This window comes from Bubalus bubalis, chromosome X (assembly GCF_019923935.1).
Source record: "Bubalus bubalis isolate 160015118507 breed Murrah chromosome X, NDDB_SH_1, whole genome shotgun sequence".
NCBI lineage: Eukaryota > Metazoa > Chordata > Mammalia > Artiodactyla > Bovidae > Bubalus > Bubalus bubalis.
The window spans coordinates 107143071-107167473 of record NC_059181.1 but is presented as its reverse complement, the minus strand read 5'-3'; the positions used below and the strand labels follow the sequence as shown (position 1 = coordinate 107167473).

Sequence of the window (24403 nt, the reverse complement as noted above, 5' to 3'; positions counted from 1 at the left end):
TATAGGCCCCTTCCTATGTAGTCCGTAGTAACCACAGGGTTTTTATCTATGGCCTGTAGCTTCCAAGGCGTTTCCCTCTGTTATAGCTTCTTCTGTTTGCTGGTCTCTTCAGTGTCTGGTTCCCGCCCTGACACAAAGGGGACGGTGGAAGACACTATTTTTTTTTATTTTATTTAGGCTCACTTGTTCAGCCGCGCTGTGGGGAGGGAGGGAGGGATGCTGCAAACAGATAACATTGGCATGTGCTCGCAGTGCCTCAGCCACACTGGGTCTGCCCCCGCTCCCGGCGCATGTAGCCTCCCTGCCCACACTGCTCGGGCTCTAGGTTGTTCTGCCGGGAACAATCAGAGGCCGGCCCTGGGCTGAGCTCCCAGGTCCAAGCCGCTCAGGTTCAGGCACTCGGGTAGTCCTCAGAGGCGCAGACTCGGTTGGGCCTGCGTTTTGTGCTCTTCCCAGATCCGAGCAGCTCAGGTGATGTGTTTGGCGGGCACCAATGCTGCGACCTATCGCCTCCCCGCCACTCGGTTATCTGGGTGTAAAACCGGCGCACTTTCTCAGGCAGATGTTGACCATCCAGACCCCCAAGAAGTTTTAGTTAGCAAAGAAGCCTGCTTACAGTTTTATAGATAGTGTCTCTCTTGGGCTGCAATTGCCCCCTTAAGGCTCTGGCTGCCTGTCACCGGAGGGGGAAGGTCTGCAACCGGCTATCTCTGTTCAGTCCTTTGTTCTGTGCGCGGGCCTGGCGGTGTCTTAGGTTAGGGCTGGCTTTTCGCGTGGTAGATATCCCACAGTCTGGTTTGCTAGCCCAAATTATTTCGCTCAGATAGCGCTCAGGACATTCGGCCCGATTCTTACTCTAAGGGACACAGCCCGCGCCGCGCTTCCCTGCCCAGCCCCCGCTTGCTAATGACGTGTGCAGGCATCGGCGCTGCTTCTCTGCTGGGGGAGTTACCGTAGGGCTCACAGTCTGCGATTTTTAATTGTTTATTATTTTTTTTTCTCCCTTTTATGTTGCCTCTGTGCTTCCAAAGCTCGGCACAGATTTGGCAGTGAGAAGGTTTCCTGGTGTTTGGAAACTTCTCTCTTTTTAAGACTCCCTTCCCGGGATGGAACTCCGTCCCTCCCTCTTTTGTCTCTTTTTTTGTCTTTCATATTTTTTCCTACCTCCTTTCGAAGAGTTGGGCTGCTTTTCTGGGTGCCTGATGTCCTCTGCCGGCATTCAGAAGTTGTTTTGTGGAATTTACTCGACGTTTAAATGCTCTTTTGATGAATTTGTGGAGGAGAAAGTGTTCTCCCCGTCCTACTCCTCCGCCATCTTGGCTCCTCCCAAATTCAGATGTAAATTGAAGAAAGTAGGGAAAACCACTAGAATATTCAGGTATGATGTAAATCCAATCCTTTATGATTATACAGTGTAAGTGAGAAATAGATTTTAGGGATTAGACCGGACAAATAGAGTGCCTGATAAACTATGGACGGAGGTTCAAGACATTGTACAGGAGACCGGGATCAAGACCATCCCCAAGGAAAAGAAATGCCAAAAAGCAAAAGGGCTCTCTGGGGAGGCTTTACAATTAGTTGTGAAAAGAAGAGAAGCGAAAAGCACAGGAGAAAAGGAAAGATATAAGCATCTGAATGCAGAGTTCCAAAGAAGAACAAGAAGAGATAAGAAAGCCTTCCTCAGTGATCAATGCAAAGAAATAGAAGAAAACAGCAGATTGGGAAAGACTAGACATCTCTTCAGGAAAATTCGAGATAGCAAGGGAGCATTTAATGCAAAGATGTGCTCGATAAAGAACAGAAATGGTATGGACCTAACAGAAGCAGAAGATATTAAGAAGAGGCCCTAAGAGTACTCAGAAGAAATGTACACACACACAAAAAAATCTTCATGACCCAGATAATCATGATTTTGTGATCACACACCTAGGGCCAGACATCCTGGAATGTGAAGTCAAGTGGGCCTTAGAAGCATCACTAGGAACAAAGCTAGTGGAGGTGATGAAATTCCAATTGAGCTATTTCAAATCCTGAAAGATGATGCAGTGAAAGCGCTGCACTCAATATGCCAGCTAATTTGGAAAACTCAACAGTGGCCACGGGACTGGAAAAGGTCAGTTTTCACTCCAATTCCTAAGAAAGGCAACGCCAAAGAATGCTCAAACTACCGCACAATTGCACTCATCTCACATGCCAGTAGAGTAATTCTTAAAATTCTCCAAAGCAGGCTTCAGCAATATGTGAATCATGAACTTCCAGAGGTTCAAGCTGGTTATAGAAAAGACAAAGGAATCAGAGATCAAATTGCCAACATCCACTGGATCATGGAAAAAGCAAGAGAGTTCCATAAAAAATATCTATTTGTGCTTTATTGACTATGCCAAAGCCTTTGACTGTGTGGATGACAGTAAACGGTGGAAAATTCTGAAAGAGATGGGAATACCAGACCATCTGTCCAGCCTCTTGAGAAACCTCTATGCAGGGCAGGAAGCAACAGCTGGAACTGGACAAGGAACAACAGACTGTTCCAAGTAGGGAAAAGTACATCAAGGCTATATATTGTCACTCTGCTTATTTAATTTATATGCAGAGTGCATCATGAGAAACGCTAGGCTGGAGGAAGCACAAGCTTGAATCAAAATTGCCGGGGGGAAATATCAATAAGCTCAGATATACAGAAGACACCACCGTTATGGCAGAAAGTGAAGAAGAACTAAAGAGCCTCTTGATGAAAGTGAAAGAAGAGAGTGAAAAAGTTGGCTTAAAGCTCAACATTCAGAAAGCGAAGATCATGGCATCTGGTCCCATCAATTCACGGGAAGTAGATGGGGAAACAGTGGAAACAGTGGCTGAGTTTATTTTTCTGGGCTCCAAAATCTCTGCAGATGGTGACTGCAGCCATGAAATTAAAGGAAGCTTAGTCCATGGAAGTAGAGTTTTGACTAGCCAAAGAGCATATTAAAAAGCATAGACTATGTGGGAGAGGGTGGGGTGATTTGGCAGAATGGCATTGAAACATGTAGAATATCATATATGAAATGAATCGCCAGTCCAGGTTCGAGGCATGATACAGCACACTTGCACTGGGATGACCCAGAGGGATGGTACGGGGAGGGAAGTGGGAGGGGGGTACAGGATGGGGAACACATGTACAACTGTGGCAGGTTCCTGTTGAGGTATGGCAAAACGAATACCATATGTAAAGTAATTAACCTCCCATTAAATTAGATAAATTTATATTAAAGATAAAAAATAAAACCCAGAAACATGACTTTTGGAACAAAGGTCTGTCTAGTCAAGGCTATGGTATTTCCAGTGGTCAGGTATGGATTGAGAGTTGGAGTATAAAAAAGCTGAGTGCCAAAAATTGATCCTTTTGAAATGTGGTGTTGGAGAAGATCCTTGAGAGTTCCTTGGACTGCAAGGCGATCCAACCAGTCCATCCTAAAGGATATCAGTCCTGAGTGTTCATTGGAAAGACTGATGTTGAAACTGAAACTCCAATATTTTGGCCACCTGATGTGAAGAGCTGACTCATTGGTAAAGACCCTGATTCTGGGAAATATTGAGAGTAGGAGGAGAAGGGGACAACAGAGGAAGAGATGGTTAGATGGCATCACCAACTCAATGGACATGGGTTTGGGTGGACTCCGCGTGTTGATGATGGACAGGGAGGCCTGGTGTGCTGTGGTTCATGGTGTCGCAAAGAATCAGACACGACTGACAAACTGAACTGACTTCCTCTCAGTTTTTCAGTGGAGACCAGTCGATCTGTCTTCCCATTTGTCTCTGCCTCTCTGAATTTAAGTGCATCAATTATCTATTATGGTCTTGAAGGGGTGATCTTGTGGGGGAGCATCACTGTACAGTCTGTACCATAGTCAGCGGGGTTTGGGGGTGGGGATGGGGCTGGATTTGATGGACCACAAGTCACATCTTTCCTTAGGGTGTGCCAGCACCTATGGCTGGGAAGTTCAGTGGTACCAGATCTGAAGCCAGATGTGAGGCAGAGAGTTCCTTTTCCTCAGTGGCTTTAACTGTCCTATTGCGGGCAGGGTGGGATCCCAAGTTTCTGGAGCAGAAGCCCTGAATATCAGGCCAGATATGGCTGTGTTCCCTCAAGTATGTACACTCCCCTCTCCCAGCACTGCAACCTCTGCCACAGAAGGACAAGAGGAGCATGTTCTGGTTAGAAAAATAACAAAAGGAGCAAATCTTCAGGCTGGCTGCTTACAGAGATCCAGGCTACCTCCAACGTGCCATCTGTGCCATCACCATCAGTAGAGTGTCCTGCCCTGCTTAAACATACCTTCTGGTCTGAGACCTCTCGCTCCCTCACAGCTGGTTACTACCCTGCAAGTCCCCATAGGGGAGGGTCCAGGCTGTGCCAGGGGAAAGGGGGCACTACAAGAAAGCCCCGAGAGGACCACCCACCCTGTGCGTGGTGGCCTGTGGGGGCCTCACAGTGTCCACCCCTCCTACCAGCACAGAAAGCCCAAGTCTGTGCCACAATCTACTCCTGAGGTGTCCCTCCATTTCTCTCACAGGGGCTCCAAGAAACAGGAGGCGTAGGCAGATGTCTGAGGCCCAATTCCATAGGTCAGAGAGCTGAGGAGGTCCAGGCAGTGCCAAGAGTCAAGGTGAGTTGGCTACCCTGAGTGTGCACCAGGGACTCCACATCCCAGAACAGTGGGGACACCAAAAGGCCCTAATCCTCCCCACCATGTCAGCCCCACAACCTCAAGCTGTGCTGACTGCACACTGGTGAGCCACCTCACGTCCTCCTTCAGGTAGCCAGGGGTTAGGCAGCTTAGGAGGAGCTCCTCTATGAGGCCTGAGAGCACCCCTCAAGGGGAGACTTGTAAGTGGCCTGAGTCAGACCACCCAGGGTGTATTTCTCACCCGAGGACGCTCACAACCACCCTCTCCCGCAGGCCCAGGATCCCCGTGTGTCCCCCTGCCTCACTCCTGTCTGCACGTCAGCCCTGGTCATCATGCAAGGGATGCATGAGCTCTGCCAGCCTGAGAGAGTCTTTCAGGATCCAAGAAAGGAAGAGGGCCTGATGGAGGCACAGTTCATTTGGGGTGAGGAGAAGGAGGTGGAGGAGGAGTTGGAGGAGGAGGAGGATGAAGAGGAGCAGGAGGTGGAGAAGGAGGAGGAGGACCAGCAGCAGCAGCAGGTGGAGGGAAGAGGAGCAAGTAAAGGAAGGAGATGCAGCTACCTTCTCCTTCTCCCGGTCAGGGGTACTCTGGAGGAAGTGGCTGCTGCTGCAACACCCAGTCTCCCCCAGAGCCCTCTGGGTGTCTGGCCCTTTCCCAATGCCATGGCTGCTAGTCCGGGGAGCCAATATGAAGAGCATGGCCTCAGCAGGCAAGATGAAGTGCTAAGCACTTCACGTGACCAGGAAGATGCCAGATCCTGGCTCTGAGATGCACTGGGGGTGAAGAAGAATGAGCTGGTGCAATTCCTGCTCAGCAGGTGTCTTGCCAAGGAGCCAATAACAAAGGCAGAAGTGCTGAACAGTGTGCTCAAACATTACCAGGACCATTTCCTGGTGGTCTTTGTTCAATCCTCAGAGTATTTGCAGCTGGTCTTTGGCTTGGAGGTGAAGGAGGTGGACCCCAGTGAGCACACCTATATCCTGGTCCCCTCCCTGGGCCTCACCCTCAGTGAGATGTTGAGTGATGGCAGAGGTTTCCCAAGGCCGGCCTCCTGGTGGTGATCCTGTGCCTGATTGCTGTGGAGGATGGCCACGCCCTTGAGGAGGAGATCTGGGGAGCACTCAGCAGGATGGGGGTGTGTCTCGGTAAGAACACTTCATCTATGGGGAGCCCAGGGAGCTGCTCACCCAAGTGTGGGTGCGGGAGGGGTACCTGGTGTACCGGCAGGTGCCTGATGATGACCCTGCTTGCTCCGAGTTCCTGTGGGGTCCCCAGGGCTATGTGGAGACCAGAAAGTTTAAAGACCTGGAATATCTGGACAGAGTTGGTTGAAGGGGTCCCAGCTCCTTCCAACCCCTCTGCAAAGGCTGCTAGGGAGGAGGAAAGAGGACTCTGAGCCAGAGCAGCAGCCAGGCTCCTTCTGGGCCCATGTCCAACAGCTTGTCCTAGGGGGCAGGAAAGGAGGCTGATTCTTCCCTTTGTTATTGAAGAGGAAACAGTCAGCCTTCTCAGCAGTGAAGGTCCGGGCCCGTTGGGGGAACCCGGTGTGTGGCATCTTTGTGTTCCTGTTCTCTACAATCACATGGAGGCTCATCTCTGTTTTCTTTAGGAATTTTTCAAATGTTATTCCTTTTTATAGAAGACAATGCATTCCAGTATCTAACTATGTCAATGACGTTGATCATCACACTGTGTTTGTACTTAACCAGTTCAAGATGAAGAGTTTTCCTGTTCTGTAAGAGAGAGTAGGAACACTTCCATTTTATTCTGTGGTCCTGCACAAGATAACATGGAATTAGAATGATTTTGGAAATGTGAATTTATTTAGCAGTGATATAGTTGGTGGAAAAATTAGAAAATAAAAAGTGATAGTAGTGAATTCTTGCTTCTTATACCTTGTGTGTGTTCATTTGGTACAGCTAAGGGATCTCAGTTTATGTGGATTTTCCTGGGTTATCAAAAGAAGTAGCAATTCATCTGAGTCGAGCAGCCCCTTCCTCCCTGGCACATTTATTGAAAAGACCTTTATGGAGCCTCTGCTCCATGAAAGGCCCTGTGTTAGCAGTGGGGACACTGGGAGAAGCAGGACACTCCCATACCTAGAGCGATGGTCTAGGAACCACAGTCACATGAGGTGCATCCCACATGGGAGGGAGGGGAAATGGGACATTGCTGTAAGGTGTCCTTTTGGCTCTTGAATAAAGCCCAGAGAGATCTCTTTTGGGGGCAGCATGGAAGGGGTCCTAGCTCTTGTCACTTTGCTGCTGACCACAAGGATGGTGCAGGTGTTTTCTACCCATTATCTGCTAGGAATCCCGAAGAACTCCCATCTCACTCCCTTGAAGTGATGCCCAGAAATCCAAGGACTGACCCTCTCTTTCCTGGTCCTGGGGGCCCAGAACTCAAGGTGTTAACTAGCTTTCAATTATCTTCATTGTAATTGGGCATTGTAATCAAAGACTCCACATTTATTGGTGCTGCAATGACAGAAGGTAAGTGTTTGGATGCAACACCACCTGGGACACATGCAAAGAGTGGTTCCTGCTTCTGTTTCCTGGAGCTGCTTGGGTCCTGCTGGAACACTCCTCCACACCCAAATTTTACAGGTCCTCTAACTGGAAATGGGCCTTTCTGGGTAGCCCATACAATGAAGAATCTGTTTGCATTGTGGGAGTCCTGGGTTCAATCCCTGGGTCAGGAAGATCCCCCTGGAGAAGGGCATGGCAACTCACTCCACTATTCTTGTCTGGAGAATTCCATGGACAGAGGATCCTGGCAATCTATAGTCAATGGAGTTGTAGAATCAGATATGACTGAGCGACTAACACTATGATCCACTACAGTCTAAGTACAAAAGTTTCTTAGTTTTATTTATGAAACATCCTGTTTGGCTAATTAGGAATTCCACATCCTATTGAGGTGCATATTCTCTAACCTTCCCTGGACCACAAAGTAGCCAACCCCATCCAGTGGACAGTGGAGGATTTTCTGGGGGCAACAGTGTGAAAGATTCCTGCCCTGTTATCACAGGGTCAACTGTTGCCAGGCCCTGCGAGCTCTGTCTCATCCCTTATGTCCATCCTGCAACCCAATACACGAGGCTCCTCACACGTGCTCGCCTCCCAGATGAAGAACTGAGGCCACGGGGCTTGGCCATCTTCCCAGGATCACATGCTAGTGAGGGCCGCGGTGGGCTCAAAGCCCTGTTCTCTATTCCTCTGGTGCCCCCACCTTTCCTGCCCACCCCAGGCCACGACCTGACCTTGCGACTTCTCATACCTTCCTCTTCTCAGTGCTACACGATGCCTCTGAGGTGACAAAAATCAGGCCTGTGGAAGGAAGGGGACAAGGAGAATCAGAAGCCCTGTGGGGCTGCTCTGTGCTTTGCTGAGAACTGACTCTGCTTGGGGCTGGCATCTCTGTCCAGTCCCAGCGCCTCCAGCCTGAGGGTGGCACCCTGTCCCTGCTGCTGCCATGGGGCCTCCTGCCCAACTGAACCTGCCAGGCTGACCAGGTCATCACTGAGCAGGAGGGAGGGAAAGCCTGACTGTATGGTCCCAGTTCCCACTGGGATAAGACTCTACAGGAGGCTCCTCCGATATGGGAGGGAAGGGAACACAGGTGGATCCCTGAGGCTCCAGGTCTCCCAAGCTGCAGTGAGGGAGGGGAGCAGTAGGAGGGCCTTTGGGCTGGGGAAACCAGGGGGTGGACACTAAGCACGGGGGCAGGAGAGTGAGGCAGAGAAAGGCAGGCCTTGGACGTCAGGAGGGCTTGTGTGCGCACAACACAAGTGTCTCGAGCCACGGCTGACAAATACCTCCTTGGCGACACACAAACACACTGCCAGGGCCTGGGTGCTTCCTGGAGGAGGGGGACCAGAAAAGGCAGCTCCCTCAGGACCCAGCGGGTGAGGAGGGGCCCAAAGCGTGGGAGGGAGCAAGAAAGACCAGCTAGTCAGGCTGCCCACAGATACCAGGACCTTCTGTCTCCTTCAGAGGAGCCACCAGAGGCCCCCACCAACGTTTATAGCCTCCAGAGTCATGTCCCAGTCAGATGAACTGGCTGGAAGCAAAGCTTTGTCAACCTGCTTTTAAGCAGAAAGGCCATGAAGAAGCCAAATTCGAACCCTGAATCTCATCCATGCCGCCAGTCATTAGGCAGAAAGGCCTCTGGGAGAGCTTCTTCCACACCCTCTTAGCTCACCCCTTTCAGATACCGGGCTGTGGTCCTCACACAGGGAAAATGACCCTGCTACTGGCAGAACTGGGAGACAATGCCCTAGGGTCCTCAAATACGGGCCTTTCCAAGGTACCAGTCTGTTTCCTACACAGTGATTTTCAAGAACAGTGGCCCACAAATACCAGAGAACACGCATCTCCAAACCCACTGCTCTACTGCCCACATGTGGTATAGACCGGTGACTCACTCAGGTTTCATCCAGTCCCACACCCGGATTCTCATACTTTTTCAAATACAGGTTGACGAGGGCGTCCTTTGGTCACATCTCGCTCAACAACTTAGACATGTTCCTTGGAGTGAGTGTGTAAAGGAGGGCCCTTGTAAAGCACCTAACCCATAAAATCATTCGATGGGCCTGTCATCTGGGTAACAGAGAACAGGTCCACAGTGGTGGTGGGGACAGGGGCAGGGGTGGGGAAGATCAGAGCTGGCCTTGGAGAGGACCAGTGAAGTGGCTGTTTTCAACAGAACTGGCTGTACCTTGAGCCCCCGATCAAGTCCTTCAAAGGGAAGGTACCCAAAGTGACCCAAATTGGACATGGATTGCCAGGACCAGGGGTAGCAGAAGCCCAACCACCCCACTGAGGACAGGAAACAGGGCTTTTGAAACAGCCTGCAGGGAGGCTGAATCTGAGGCTCTGGGAAGGGGATGGGAAAAGCACATGTGTTCCCAAAGTGAATACTCTAGGGCCACCAAAGTGGTGTTTATGGGAAAAATTGGAAACTGAAGACAACAGTCTATCATCTGCAGTGGGATGATACCTGTGTGTGGGCAGAGCTCGGGAGGCTGTGAGCTCAGTGGAGCACCTAGCTTTGCCCTCCCACATGACATCCTGGGGAATCTGTGTCTCAGGAGATTGGGAACAGTCATGTGGAATATGAGGTCGCTCCACTGTGCTCGAGCACAGCCCTACTATGGGGAGAGCTCGACCTGGGGGGTTGTGGGGGCAAGACAACAGGACTCTGACTTTGGGGCCAACTGAGCGGGACCAACCAACCAGCAGCAACAGCCAGAAGACAACAAAGCTAGAAGAGGGGGAAGGATGGGGGAGCCACCAACTCAGGTAAGGGAAATCAGCCTGCTACGGACCCCATCTTCTGTGAGGGACAGTCACCAGGGGCCCATCTGACTCCTGGGATCTCTCTTGGTGGTAGCAGACCTAGGACTCGCTAGGGCCTGGCCCTTCAGCAGAAGCCAGCCACAGGCCTGTATGTTGTTAGTGAGGGGAGTGAAGTTAGGGACACATTTGTCAACCCAGCCAGGGCCTGGCTCCTGAAACAATGTGCCTGGCAGCAGAAGGGAGCCCTTGTAGGCAACCTGAAAAATAATTTTCTGTACTGTCAGACAACAGCCAAGCTGGGGATCCCATCTCCATCCCCAGACCCCCTCCCCCACACAGGTCCAGGGCTGCCTCTCCACATAACCTCTGTGACATCATGAAACAGTTAAGGAAGCTGACCACTTAATTGGCTGCCTGTCCCAAGACCCAGATTCTAGAATCTCCAGAGAGTATTTATGGGGCACCCCGACCATGGTCTGAGGCCCGTTTTCCCTGAGCACTCGCGCTTGGATAGATAGTGCTCCTTAGCTAGACTGGCTCCATGGCTAGTCAGAGTTCCCATGAGTCACGGGCAGCCCTGCTGATCCTATCAACTGACGGGGAGCCTGCAGCAGGGGACACCCGTGATTCCTCCCCAGATCCAACCCTGGATTCAGGGGAGGCTTTGGAGAAGAAGGGTGACCAGCCCAAGAGCCCAGATCCAGGCCTCCATGACAATCCACGCCCACAGGGCCCGAACCCAGAAATGGCCAAAGAGGAAGAGAACAACGCCATCCTTGGGCTGTCCTTCCCCAGGAAGCTCTGGAGGATTGTGGAGGATGCAGCCTTCACGTCTGTGCACTGGAACGATGAGGGAGATACAGTGGTCATCGAGGCAGATCTCTTCCAGATAGAGGTACTCCAGCGCAGAGGCATGGACCAGATCTTCGAGACAGACAGCATCAAGAGCTTCATCCGTGAACTGAACCTGTACGGGTTCAGGAAAGTCCGCCCTTCGAGTCACTCTGCAGGGAAGAAGCTCCTGGTAACGTAGAAAGCCCTTTTGGGGAGACTAGACTAGATGAGCTGAGTGCTGGACGGGTTTCATTTCCCAGGAGAATGTTGTTCTCATGAGAGGGTGGTTAAGGAAAGAAGAGAAAGCAGGATCTGTTGTGTTCCACCACCCCTCTTAGACAGGATTCATGGGGGTGACTCCAGACACTGAGGGGCCACTTGATGTCAGGGAGGGCCAGTAACACCTCAAGTGAAGACGGCCCTGGGCGAGCCCTAGGAAGTGACATGCTAGGGCCTCATAAGCTGCCAGGAATGAAGAGATCTTGTCTTCATACTTAGGCATGGCCCGGACTGTTGTGGGGAGGAGGGTGGTGAGGAAGGGCTCTTCTCCCCTCTCATGCCTAAAGTGATTCATTTCCTTTCAGATCTATCGAAACTCCAATTTTCAGAGAGACAAGCCTCTGCTTCTGCAGAACATCCTGAGGACAGGCAACCCCAGAACAACTTCTCAGCCTGCCACTGGCACAACAACAACTCCAAAGAGAAAGAAGCGAGTGGTGGCAACCAGACACTCTCCTCAATTCCACCACAACGAGTTCACCCAAAAGGCTGGCAACAAAGTCCAGAAGGGGATGCCAACTGCTCGCAGAACCCCCAGCCAGTGCTCATTTGTGTATTCTGACCTTTGGTCTGTGGGCAGTGTAGCCAAGTGGGCTGGGGGAAGCCATCTCCCCAATGAGCAGGGTGGCTCCAGCAGGGTGGCTGGAGAGGGCACATCCAGCAGTGCCATATCTGTGCCCTCGGCTACTGCTGAAAGGGACAGCCCAGGGAAACTGCCCGAGAGCCCCTGGTGTACCCAGATTATGAATCGGTGATGACTTTGTACAACACCTGTTACTCCATTCTGATGGCGGGCCTTTTAGTCATGGCACCAGATGAGACCCCTGAGGCGGAGGATGAGCAGGGAGTATCCTCAGATTATAAGTGTGCCCTCTGTGAGCAGCTCAAGAACAAGCCCAATCCCTGAGCTGCCAGATCCCTAGGGACACTCAAAAGCACTCTCTTATAATTAAAAATGGATTTCTGGCTCTAATAAAGTCAAGCAAAACTCCATTGGAGTAAATAAACTATCAAACGAGAACTACGAGTCTGTGTTCTTTCTATCTGTCCATTGTATTCACACATGGCACAGGGTGAGCTCGAAGAGGCTGGAAGCCCATGCCCCAGGCAATCTTCAGTCTTGTCCCCATGGTCCATTTTCATCTGAAACAGCAGCATTTCACAGGCTCATCCAAGTTTCTGACCCATGAGCCGAGTGCTGAGGCGAACCCAGGATGGACTGGTCCCTGGGCCTTGCCTGCTGCTCAGCAGATGGCTCAGCTGGGCTCCTGACCTTGGGTGTGTCACCTTCCATGAGTCATACACCCTGCAGCAGAAGAGGCTCCTCAAGGATCCCCCAGTGATGTCACAAGTTTCTGATCAGCAGCTGAGCATCTCAGCTCCCTATCCAGGGGCCTCCTCAAGAGGCTCACTGGAAAGCAGGGTCACCCCAGCCACTAGGTGCCTTGCAAACACATTACCCCAAAGCCAAAGACAAGTACAAGGTTTCCACAAGGTGAACACCAGCCCTTGTCACTCTGCCCTCACGGGTGTATTTAGAAGCCTATCTTTACTGGATGCTTGGGGCTGGTGCACTGGGACGACCCAGAGGGATGGTATGGTGAGGGAGGAGGGAGGAGGGTTCAGGATGGGGAACACATGTATACCTGTGGCAGATTCATTTTGATATTTGGCAAAACTAATACAATTATGTAAAGTTTAAAAATAAAATAAAATTAAAAAAAAAAAAAGAAGCCTATCTTTGGATGTGAGGCGGCCAGGCACTGCGTCCAACACATAATTTGAGAGCCAAGGAACACTTTACAGTAGGAAAAGTGTCACATGCAAGGACAAACCACGGCCTGTTTCTGGGCTTGCAGGCCTCTTGCCTGCTTATGCTCAGCCCCGCCCCTGGCCTTCCCCTATCACCCACTGGACACTGTTCCAACATTAGGAATTTGGACCAGAACAGAGAGGGAAAAACACTAACCAGTTTCCTAACAACACATTTCTCTCAACCACCCAGACTCAGCAGGGCCAAAATAAGTGGCAACACCATCAATTCATAGAGCTCAGAGTCCTGGAGTCTCTCGCTGAGTCCAGAGCAGCATCACGCAAGGGGAGTCCCTGCCCCCAGCCCCGCACCAACTGGGCACTGCAGTGCAGGGCCAATTCAGACACAACCAGATGGGCAAGTCCAGAGCGTGGTGCTGACTGCATGGTATTACCATGTGCTGGTCTCTTGGTCACTTTCCTCTCGAAAGCCCAGTCTGGACAGGCCTCCTGCCCAAAGGGGATCAGGTGCTGGGGGATGTCCACCTGGAAGATATCCTTCTTGCCTCTCCCAGGGACGGGCGGCAACAGCCAGCGGGGGTTGGCCAGCGCAGTCATGTACTCTGTCGCAGGTTGGGTAGCAGGGCTTGATTCTCCAGCTCCTGCACCTGGTTGGGACCTAGGTTTTCTAGGCACAGCAAAGTGCCCCCAATGACCACAGACCTGCGTGCAAAGACAGGACACAGAATGAGAACAAGGTCATTCAAAGTTGCACCTTCTTGAGACTAAGACTGTATCATAGAGGGAACCTGAGGTGAACTGGGTCCTCTGGCTGAGGGCTCACCTCGGCAAAGGGAACTCGGGGCGAGGCCAAGCGAGGGAGGGTGTGAAATGAAAGGGAGAGGCCTGGTGCTCCAGGAACCCACCAGGACATGGGCAGCTTTCAGTCTGTCCACTGCAGGCCGAAGGGACAGAGCATGAGGTCCCCAGCGGGGGCCAGCAGACATGAGGTCCCCAAGGGATTTACCAGCAGACAGGTGTTGCTGTGGGGCCTCACCCCTGGAGAGTCAGGGGACTTGCTCAGGCCCAGCTTCAGGCGATGTGGGGATGGAACCCAGGCTGGGTGCTTTACTGCTTCTCATGGTCTCTGCCAGGCACACAGACACACATGTGGGGACACACACATACAAACAGACAAGTGCCATGTGCAGTCCTGGATGCGCCTCTGCCTCAAGCACAAACGGGGACTGAGGCCCAGAGTGGTGATCAGGCACCTTGTGCCACCAGTTCCCAGCCCATGGACCCTTGCTGTCCCTCTGAAAAAACCTCAGCACCCACGCCCAACCCCACCAACTAGTTCAACAGAAAACAAACAAGTACAACCCAGCTGAGATTCAGGGCAGTGCCAGGGCCCATGTAGGCAGCAGGGGGCAGGGTGTCACTTACCCACGATCACTCCATGGCCGAACTTTTCCCCAGCAAAGCCTGGATCTGGGTGGGGCTCATTCTGAGCCTCTGCTCCAGCAGCTCCCACTAGGCCGAGTCTTTCCAGTCCTGGTACACCATGTGGATGGCCAGGGTACAGTGCTGGTGACCATGTAGCATGGGCCACCATGGCATCTCCAGGTTCTTGACACCGTTTAAAATGAAACCCGCATAAGGCTGTTGGAAGAACAGATAGCCGAACTTCATCTCCCAGGGCTCCTAGGGCTCCCAGGGCCTCATGTGGCTGCGGAAACACAAAACCACAAAGGTCAGGAGTGTGATTCAGTGGCCTGCAAGCTCACAGCCCTGGGCTGGACCTCAGCCCCACGAGCCCGAGCATCCTCCAAATCTGCTGACACAGAACGCAGGGGTCAGAGAGAGCTGGCTCATTCCATTCGTCTCCACACAGTCCACTGATAGCGGGGTGGTGACCCAGAGGACCCATCCATTACATGCAGTCTGTGGGGAGGTCAGCAAGGAGGGTGGGACAGTGGGAGAGAGGCACAAGGTGAGTTCCAAGACAGAGAGCCCTGACACCCTGCGAGCACTGAAGAGGGAGGGCAAGCCCCCTGGTTTCACAGCCCAGAGGGCTCTGGTCCTCTCCCAGCACAGACAGGCATTGTCCTGGGCTTGGCTTCCCCCACTCCCTGCCACCACCCCACCCTTCAGCTCCACAACCCCATCACTGCCCATGCTCTGCAGATCCCCCATCTTAGCCCAGGGATGCTAAGGGCATATCCATGCTAACCAATCTGGACTCGGCCCTGGGGCACCCTGGACCTCAGATGGCCCTGCCAAGTGTCTTCCCCATGCCTTTGGGAGCCACCTTCCTCCTAGCCCTTCCCATACCACTGCCTCCACTGTCAGCAGATGCCCCGGCCCCTGCCCAGAGCCTCGAGAAAGAACCAAGGAGAACAGGAACTAATGGGATGGGTGCACTCCATGTCATTACCAGGGCCTGGGACGGCACCATTCAGGTATCACAGAATTCAGACTTCAAATAATACACTAGGTTACCATCACCTCATTCAATGGCTGAAGTGGCACTGAGGCATAGACTGCAGGGGACCTGAACACACACATCTCCATTCGCACTTCTTTCCCTGTACCTGGAGGGGGGGTCCCCGTTCACTGGAGGGACCTGGAGGCAGAGGAGCAGAGCCATGAGCCTGAACCTCAGCAGGGTCTCAGCACCTCGCAAGGGGCCTCCATTTCCACATGGCTATGAGGACAGGAACAAGGTCCCAGGGGCACCCAACCCAGGGCCTTTTGGGCCTTTCCTTCATTTGGCACAGCAGAGCCTCAGTTCTCACAGGCCCACAAGGTCCCACATGATCTGGCTCCTACCCTACTGGCCTGCTCTCCTTGCCCCTGGATTCATCTCCGGTAGCCATGAAGGCCATCCTTCCATCCTTGGAACATTCCAGTGTGTTCCTACCTCAGACCCTTTGCAGGGTGTGAGGACTCACATTGCACCTCAGTGTGACCTTACAGACAAAGGAAAGGTCTTCACAGAGCTGATGGGGGTCAAGTGAGCTCATTAGGATGGACCCTCCTCTAACAGGATGGCTGTCCCCATACAAAGGACATATTTAGAGACAGACAGGAACACGGGGAAACTGGGGTGAAGAGGAAGGCAGAGCTCTCCAAGCCCAGACACACCCACCAAGGCCAGCAATGCCCTGGAAGTGAGGGGGGAGAGATAGGACAGACTCCACAGCCCTCATGAGAGCCAACGTCAGCTGACATCTCGACCTCGGCTGCCGAGCCTCCTGAACCAACACGGTTCCTAGTATGAGCCACCCGGTGCAATCCTGATGTGACTGCTGGCAAATAAAGCCAGAGGGTCAGGTCTGTCGGGACATCTCTCCACAGGGGTAAGGGGGGAGTGGGGGATGGCTTCTCCACTCCCGGCACCTCAAGCACACTCCTCCACGTCTGCAAAATTCATGTGTCTGTTTTCACCCTTACACGGTGTCTGTTTACACCTCCCATTGTCGGGGGTCCCACAATTTACTGATGCTTCCCTCCTGATGGAAGGGAAGGGAAAACTCATTATGCCAATATAGCCACTCCATGTGACCACACACTCACTGAAGAACCATGCAGGAAGCGGCCCAGTGCACATGGCACACACCCGAGGTGCTGACACATGCCAGCAAACGGCCTTCCACAAAGGCTTCCCCTGTTTCCACTCCACCAACCACAGGCAAGGGGGTCATGTCCTCGTGCACTGCCTGGTCCCGAGCATCATCATTCGGTTGAACATTTGCCCATGTGCTGGGTGACAAAGGGTTACACTGTTCATTGGGTCTGGCTTGGTTACAAGGCTGGCCCTTGGGACTTTGCCATTGCTATGTCTTCTACTAGGGTATGTGACTGGATTCCATGCTTGCCCAGTTTGTGCCATTCAGTATCTCAGCCAACCCAACCCCTTCCTCCTGAGAGCCTCTGAATCTCACCTGTGTGGGTGGAATCCCTGACCAAGAAGTGGCTGTAAGCACTCCTATGGCCTGAAGCAGAAGGTGCCTGCTTGGTGGCCAGAGGAGAAAACATTCTTCTGCTTGCTTGACTGGGCATCTTCACCTGCACGAGGACCAGAGGAACAGGGAGAAAGTCACCAGTGACAATACAGCAATCTTGGACAACAAGCCACCACCATCTTCTCCTCACCGGGGACCTCAGACAACGGGGTCCCAGGAGGGCCCAACTCATGAGAAACACACGTGCAGGTTCCCTCAGGGTGGGTTCTGCTCATCACAGCAGCTGGCCTGTCCTCACCGGGCTGGGACAGGGACCCCACGATGTCTCAGTCTGCAGCACATAAACCCATACCCCAGGAGTGATTGTGATTTACAGCCCAGGAGACCCCGCAAAGAACAAGAGAAAATGACTCCTCCCCTCAAACTGCCACTCTGGAAGGATCCGGGAGCCGCAACCGTCAGTGGGCCGCCCTCCATGGACTCCTGGTTGGGCCCTACCAGGAGGGGAACTGTGGACAAGCAGCTGAGCCCTGCAGGGTCGGGGGGGGGGGGCGCCTTCCAGCGGGAGTGTGGGGCTAGCGTTAGGTCATAGTCCAGGGGCGGGGTAAGAGGTTGGATGGCAGGACTGGGGCATCTTCCCATGTGTCCCAGGGCATTACTGGGATGCACATGTGGAAAGAAAGCAGTGGTGGTGGGGGGGTACTGTGGCTGTGGAGGGGGCCAGAATGTCCCGCTTGGCCTCCTGGCAGGCACTCCTGGTCCCAGAGCCTGGAAACCCCTGCCTGGAGGTACCATCTACTCACGAGGCAGGTCCCGCCTTCCTGCAAGCAGAGCGAGTTGTGGGCACTTTGGGATGGTTGGGCTGCAGCCACCAGGCAGGACAGTGGTCCGCCACTAGGACCGAGACAGCTGACAGCACTGGCTGGCTTCAGTTTCATCGTGCCCACAAACACTGACACCTGTCATTTCCGGTGTGTATGGCTGCCCTTACTCACGTAGGCACGCAGTTACATAGACACACAAGTACGAACAAAGGTGCATTCCCTCACTGGCCCTGTCCGCTAGGAGACAAACTAAGATCCGTCACGCTCTGAGGCACCTGGAAGGTCAGGCTGGGAGGAGCCTCGAGACCAGCAGCCTGAAGCAGGACCCAGAGGAGGACCAGGAAGTGAGTGGCCTGGTGGAAGAGAGGCGGAGGAGGTGGGAGGAACAGTGTGGGAGGAAGAGTGTGGGAAAGACGGAGCTGAGGTGGAGATTCTGGAGAAGGACTCAACTCAGGGCTGGGGCAGGGCGGGACTGGGACAGAAAGGGGCTTGGCTGGGGCTGGGGCGGGGTTTGGGCATGGCTCTGGGTGGGGTGGAGCCACCAGAGGCAGGGCGTGGCTGACAAGGATGGAGCTGTGGGCCCAGGAAACCCACGGAGAGTGAGCCTGTCCAGCTTCATGGCAGAGGCCAGACTGTGCCCTTTTGAGTCCTTGCCATAGGCGTCCAGTCCGTGAGAATCGGCGAGAGTCAAAGTGACCGTGACCCAGTGTCTTCAGTGACTGCATCTGAGCTTCAGAGTGGACCCCAGGGGCCAGGGAAGCAGAGAGAGGCATGACCTCTGGGTAGAGTTCCCCATCTCTGGGCTGAAAACCCAGGCTGTCTCCCCTCCAAGCCACCCTGGGACTGTTGGCCCAGTGCTGAGCAAGTCTATCTGTTTTTTTGCAGATGCGGAAGAAAATCCTCCCTGTGTTACCTGCTGCCCCTGGGACCTGAGATGTCTCAGAGAAAGGCAGCTTTGCCTTCAAAACTGTTTCCTGAACTCTTCCTCTTGTCTGGGGGCTCAGCCCACCCAGGGCAACCACCTGATTCTGCTCCTGACCGCCGCCCTGGCTGCTGTGTCCCTGCCTCCCAAATGCCTGATCACAGTAAATGCTCCTCTTCCCGTCCCCACTGCTACTAGTTGAGCTCAGGCCTCATGGCCTGGGGCCAGTGCTGTCAGCCTAGGCTGCCCCCACCAGCTTGGACCCCTCTTGTCTCCTCTTCCACCCAGTGTTGCACACTCTATAGATTCTGTCGATGTGTGTCACACCGCGCACACATCTTTCCTCAACCCTGGATGGGAAGTACAGCTGAGCCCAAGCCCCAACCCATCCATGGTGCCCTGGGGGGCTTCCTGTGGTCCCAGGTCTCCTTCCTCATTTCCCAGCACTCTGGATGGCTGTGCTGGCCCTGGGCTCTGTGCAGAGTACATCTGGGACCCCACACTTCAGATCGTGCAGATCCTGCTCCTGGACTGCTGGCTCCTCTTGTCCTGACAACCTACTGTCCTCCTTCCAAGCACAGCTGTAACATCCCTTTTCCGTCTGTCCAAGTGTCACGTGCTTTCATCTGGTAGTTCTGGGGCACCCTGCATCTTCCTGTTGAAGCCATTGCCCTGTTCTTCCATCCAGACTGTGGCTGCTGTGCACAAGTCTGGACTGCCAAGGGTCACCAAGTCCCAGGAAGGCAGGGTCGATGTCTCACTGGTTCCCATTAGCCAGGCACCCATGCGACTGCTGCCATGGGAATGTTATTCTGAGCAGTACTTTCCCTTCTAGCATGCTCTCTCCTTGCAGAACTCTCCCGGCTATGAATTGAGGGGCAGAGGCTGCCTCCTGGATTTGAGGCCTCAGTGCTGCAGGGACCCGAGCGAATACCACACCCAACTCCCTCATGCTGGTGCCTCGGTCCTTGCTCCAAGAGTGGTTATCAGCTACCTCCATACACGCCAGAACCTCCTGGTAGTGGTCTCAGATCATGAGGGAGGATCCTGTGAATGGTAGGTAGGCTGCTGCTGTTCTTTCTGCATCCTGGTTATGAACTAGACCTTGCCCAGTGAACTGGACACCTATGATGTGTGGCTGCTGATGGGGGCAGCTGTGAGGCCCTGCTCCGTGGCATTTCTCCACACCTGTCCCATCCCTGCTGCTGGCACCAGTTCTCCTCACGTGCCCAGATGTGTAGACTGATCCACAGGGGGTGCTGCCTCCTTCCCCACCTGGGTCTCTGAGGCTTGGTGAGGGTTCTACTTTGCTCCTGTTGTGCGTTTGCAGACAGCGCTGACCTGGAAGGGCTTGACACAGATTCTTGGTTTCCCTCATGTCCTCCTTGGCCAATGTGGTTTCCTCTCTGAAATGCCTGTTGCCCATATCTCCACTGAGCTGTGTGTCCTTTCTGTGCTGAGTTGTGGGCACTTCTTTTGGGGTCTGGGCACTCATCCTGCCCTGGTGTTTGTATTGCAGATTCGTTCACTTCTGTTTTCCGGCTAGCAATGGACTCAGTATTTGCCTGATGTCTCGGAGCTGTATGTGCCCCACAGGTCAGCATGTGTCTGTCAGGTCCTTCCACTGGGGGTTGCCATCCACCCCCAGGCTTGGCACCTGGGGCAAGCAGTCCTCAAGGAGATGCTGCCCTGGTGTCCAGCACTCTGCCCATGAGAGAGGGCTCCTTCACCTCCATGTCAGTTCCTCCGTCCCTGCCTAGCTTTGGTTCTGGGCCTTGGACTCCCACACGCGGGACAAACCCAGGGGCAGCTGTGTAGCTCCAGGAGGTCAACCAGACCTACTTCCCCTCTGTCCCCAGGGCAGCTCCCATTGACCACACCTCTTTGCATACAGCCCAGATGGAGGGGCCAGCCTGAGAACCAGACGAGTTTCTGATTTAATCTCAGCTCTGCTGCAGTTCTTTGAGAGGACATGGCACACATATGACCTGTGGACACGGATGGCCACTCTGCTGCTGCTTCTCAGGGTACTGATTGCCTAGGGGATGGGACACCACCCAGGGGGACCGGGGAAGCTTCTGTGAGCCTTTGTTGCTGCCCTGCTCTCATTCATATCACAGGCCTTTACATCATGTTTGACACGGAAGTGGGAGATGCTGGTTTGCCTGTGTCCATCACTTCCAAGCTCTGGGGTCTATGTGCTCTTCACTGTCCTCCATCTGGGCAGGATGGCCGCAAACCAGGTGCCACGCCCACCAGCACTGGAGGGGACCTCCAGACACCAGGCTGCGGCTCACAGAATGGATCCAGCTGTTTAGTTTGCAAGGACAAGGAACAGGGAGGGCGGACTGGAGTGTGCATTGTCATCCCATACCCACGGTGAGAGGACTTCAGTGAGGGGACTCTCACGCTCTGGGTGGGAGACCTGTCCAGCTATCCTTTGAGTACTAGTGTGCCCACCATGGTGACTTGGCCAAGCACAGAGTGGGTGTGAGGGGTCAGGAGCAGAGGATGCCCATGAGTTGCCCCCAGAGGTGAGCAGGTTCTTCAGTTCATGAGCAGGGTGTGTATCCCCTCTCTTTTTCTGTGCATTTCTCTTTTACTCACTGGAGTTCATGCAGGGTTTCTGTTCAGCCTTACCATCTTTTCCTTACATCACACGTTCCCCCAGGTTCTGAAGGAGTCCTCAACAGACGTCTCACTAAGCCCTGGACCTGGCTTTGGGGGATATTGCATTCCAGGCCTCCAGGCCCTCGCAGCTCAAGACTGACTGATGAATCCTGGGGACTGGCCCTGTGTCCCTTGACCATTGAGCCCCTGTGCCCAGAAATCCCAGCCCAGGGGGTCGTCCCAAAGGGACCACAGAGTCAGAGTTAACTGTGTCTCTCAAGTTGGTGTCAAGTTGACCCTGTGTCTGGCAACCTCCACTCCTCTGGTGGTCCCACCTGCCTGTGTGGGTTCACCATCTCAGTGCCCGAGGTCCCTTTGGGAGGGGCTGGGGTTGTTCCCATGTCTGTTTGCTGTGGTGCTGCAGCGTCCTTCTCCCAGGGACCTTCCCCATCCCTGTTCCTCAGTTGCAGACCTGAGAACTGGCTCAGGGGCCCAACCTGGGCGAGGGATCTTGACCTGTTTACTGGGGTGGCTGCCTTTGGCCTCAGTGTCATTTTGGACTGTACCTTGGTTGGTTGCCCACCTATCAAAGCTCTGGGAGGCTGCGTTGTATGGACCACCTTCCCTCCTATGTGGGACCCGCCTCCTGGGAGGTGGCAGCCCTCTTCATGGTCCCTGGCTCCAGGCAGCTCAGTGCAACCCCAAGGCCTCTGCTTCCATCCCTGGGCAGCAGGGATGGATGGAGGGGTGTGTCATCCATCTTCCTCCATCACCAGGCCGGGTAAGCCCGACCTGTGTTGTACAGTGACTTCACTCTGCTTGGTGGCCCAGCAGTAGGTGACCAGCTCTTCCCATGCTTCCTTGGTTCTCACCATGGCAGTACCGTGTGTCCTGCCACAGATCAGGGCAGCCAGCTCCCCTGCTTCCTGGGATGGAGGGCACCTGTGAGGGAGGCCTCTGGTCCAGTTTGCTCCCTTGAGGGTGGGGGCACCAGCTCTTTATGGGGTGGGAGAGGTGGGCTGCTGTTGTAGGCTCAGAAGTTCAGAGATGTCTTGGATGTCCCAGTCTTCTGGGGCCTGCCTCCCAGTCTCTCTGGCCTTCATGTCAGTGATGCATGTTTTCCCGAGAGGACATCCAATGCCAGTGGGTCAATCCTGCCTTGGTGGAACGTTCAGTGTCTTTGAGGTTCAGCCACACCTGTTGAATCCACGAGCCTCTGCCCATAGTTCATCAGGCACTCTGTCTATCAGATCTAGTCCCTTAAATCTCTTTCTCACTTCCACTGTATAATCATAAGGGATTTGATTTAGGTCATAACTGCATGGTCTAGTGGTTTTCCCTACTTTCTTCAATTTAAGTCTGGATTTGGCAATAAGGAGTTCATGATCTGAGCCACAGTCAACTCCTAGTCTTGTTTTTGCTGACTGTATAGCGCTTCGCTGCCGGGAGCTAGCATGAGGAACTCCGCCTGTGGCAAAGGTCATGAGGAATGAGGTTTGACATACGCCAAGGTGGGATCGAGCCTCAGGAGTCCCCCTGGAAATTCTCGAGCATCTACCCCCAAATCTAGAGTCTGCCTACTTTACTACCTTGTGCTCTCACCTACACCTCTGACTTTATGGGGGGCTGTCCCCCAACACCTCTTTCGGAGAAGGAGTTAACTTAAGAGCTCCAGTTAATAATAATTCCTGTGCGTGATAGGAGTGTTTCAACCTACAATCTCCTCTGAAGGTTCTCTAGCCTGCCTGACAGGCTTGTCCGGCCACATGTGATTGTTCACAGCCTTTCAACCGTGAGAGGCATGAGATGCTTTAAACCTTCTAAAGACAGGTTCTTTAGAGAAGTTAGAAAACTATTAGTATGGTATAGTGGGCTGATTAGAAATTGTATTGGTGAAGGGTTTTTCATTTGTTGAGCCAATGTTTGCTGCTAAGTCTCCACATCCCCTGCCCTTATACACATTAATGAATATATAGAAGAAATAAGTATTAACCTTTGATATTAATCACGTCAGACCTTAGGCTAAGCAAATTCTTTCCTTAATTAAAACCCACTGCACCCTCACCCTATAGGAATGTAACTTTATCTGGTACCTTTGGAAGGTGGCATCTGTTTTAAGAATAATCACCCCTGGAGAAATAAGTGTTCTGGTTGACTGACCACTGTCACAAGGAGAGGGTCATAAATTGTCAGCAGGCCCCCTGGCCAGAAGATGATGTAACACCCCTAAGACCTCTGTATACATCTGTGTGAAGCACCTGACTTTAATAAAAGCCAGGACTGCTGACCCCGCCTGACTTTTGTATAACATCTCAGTGTATAATAACAGACCCTGGAAAAATAAAAAAATGGGATCAGCTCCTCGAAAGACTGGTCTCCCCATGTCATTCTTTCTCTCACCTTCTGGTTGAATCCCCATCTGGAACGTGGAGGCTCGTCAAGCCTACTAATTATGCCTGGGCTTCTAAGATCTGACCAGGGAGGCCTTAGTGTCTCCTCTCCTTCGGGAGAATGGGAGGACGCCTGCGGCTGATGTAGGTGACATACATTCCTTATTTTGGAATTTTATTAGCTTTCCACATAAACCAAGTTATTCAGCCTCTTTTCTCCACTGAATTTTCCTACTGAGCTATCCTTAGTCTATTACTCTTTATACCTCTAATTAATATTTAATTAAAGCTATTGTATCCAGTTCGCCAAAGCCGTCTCCCCTTTGAATTTCCCTGGATCCACCAGGACTGGACCCCGGCACTTTTCCATCTTTGGCTGCAAAGAATATAATCAATCTGATTTCAGTGTTGACCATCTGCTGATGTTCATGTGTAGAGTCTTCTCTTGTCTTGTTGGAAGCGAGTGTTTACTATAACCAGTGAGTTCTCTTGGCAAAACTTTATTAGCCTTTGCTTTGCTTCATTCTGTATTTCATGGCCAAATTTATTGACTATGCCAAAGCCTTTGACTGTGTGGATCACAATAAATTGTGGAAAATTCTGAAAGAGATGGGCATACCAGACCACGTGACCTGCCTCTTGAGAAATCTGTATGCAGGTCAGGGAGCAACAGTTAGAACTGGACATGGAACAACAGACTGGTTCCAAATAGGAAAAGGAGTGAGTACATCAAGGTTGTATATTGTCACCCTGCTTATTTAACCTATATGCAGAGTATATAATGAGAAACGCTGGGCTGGAATAAGCACAAGCTGGAATCAAGAGTGCCGGGGGAAATATCAATAACCTCAGATATGCAGAT

At 52.8% G+C, this 24403-nt stretch overlaps 3 pseudogenes; 2 read left to right on the top strand and 1 right to left on the bottom strand.

Moving 5' to 3' along the window:
- Positions 1-4104: 4104 nt before the first annotated feature.
- LOC112582061 lies at positions 4105-6643 on the top strand (annotated as a pseudogene).
- Positions 6644-9852: 3209 nt separating this feature from the next.
- Positions 9853-12008, top strand: LOC123465403 (annotated as a pseudogene).
- A 555-nt stretch (positions 12009-12563) lies between these two features.
- LOC123465402 lies at positions 12564-15065 on the bottom strand (annotated as a pseudogene).
- Between the last annotated feature and the right edge of the window lie 9338 nt (positions 15066-24403).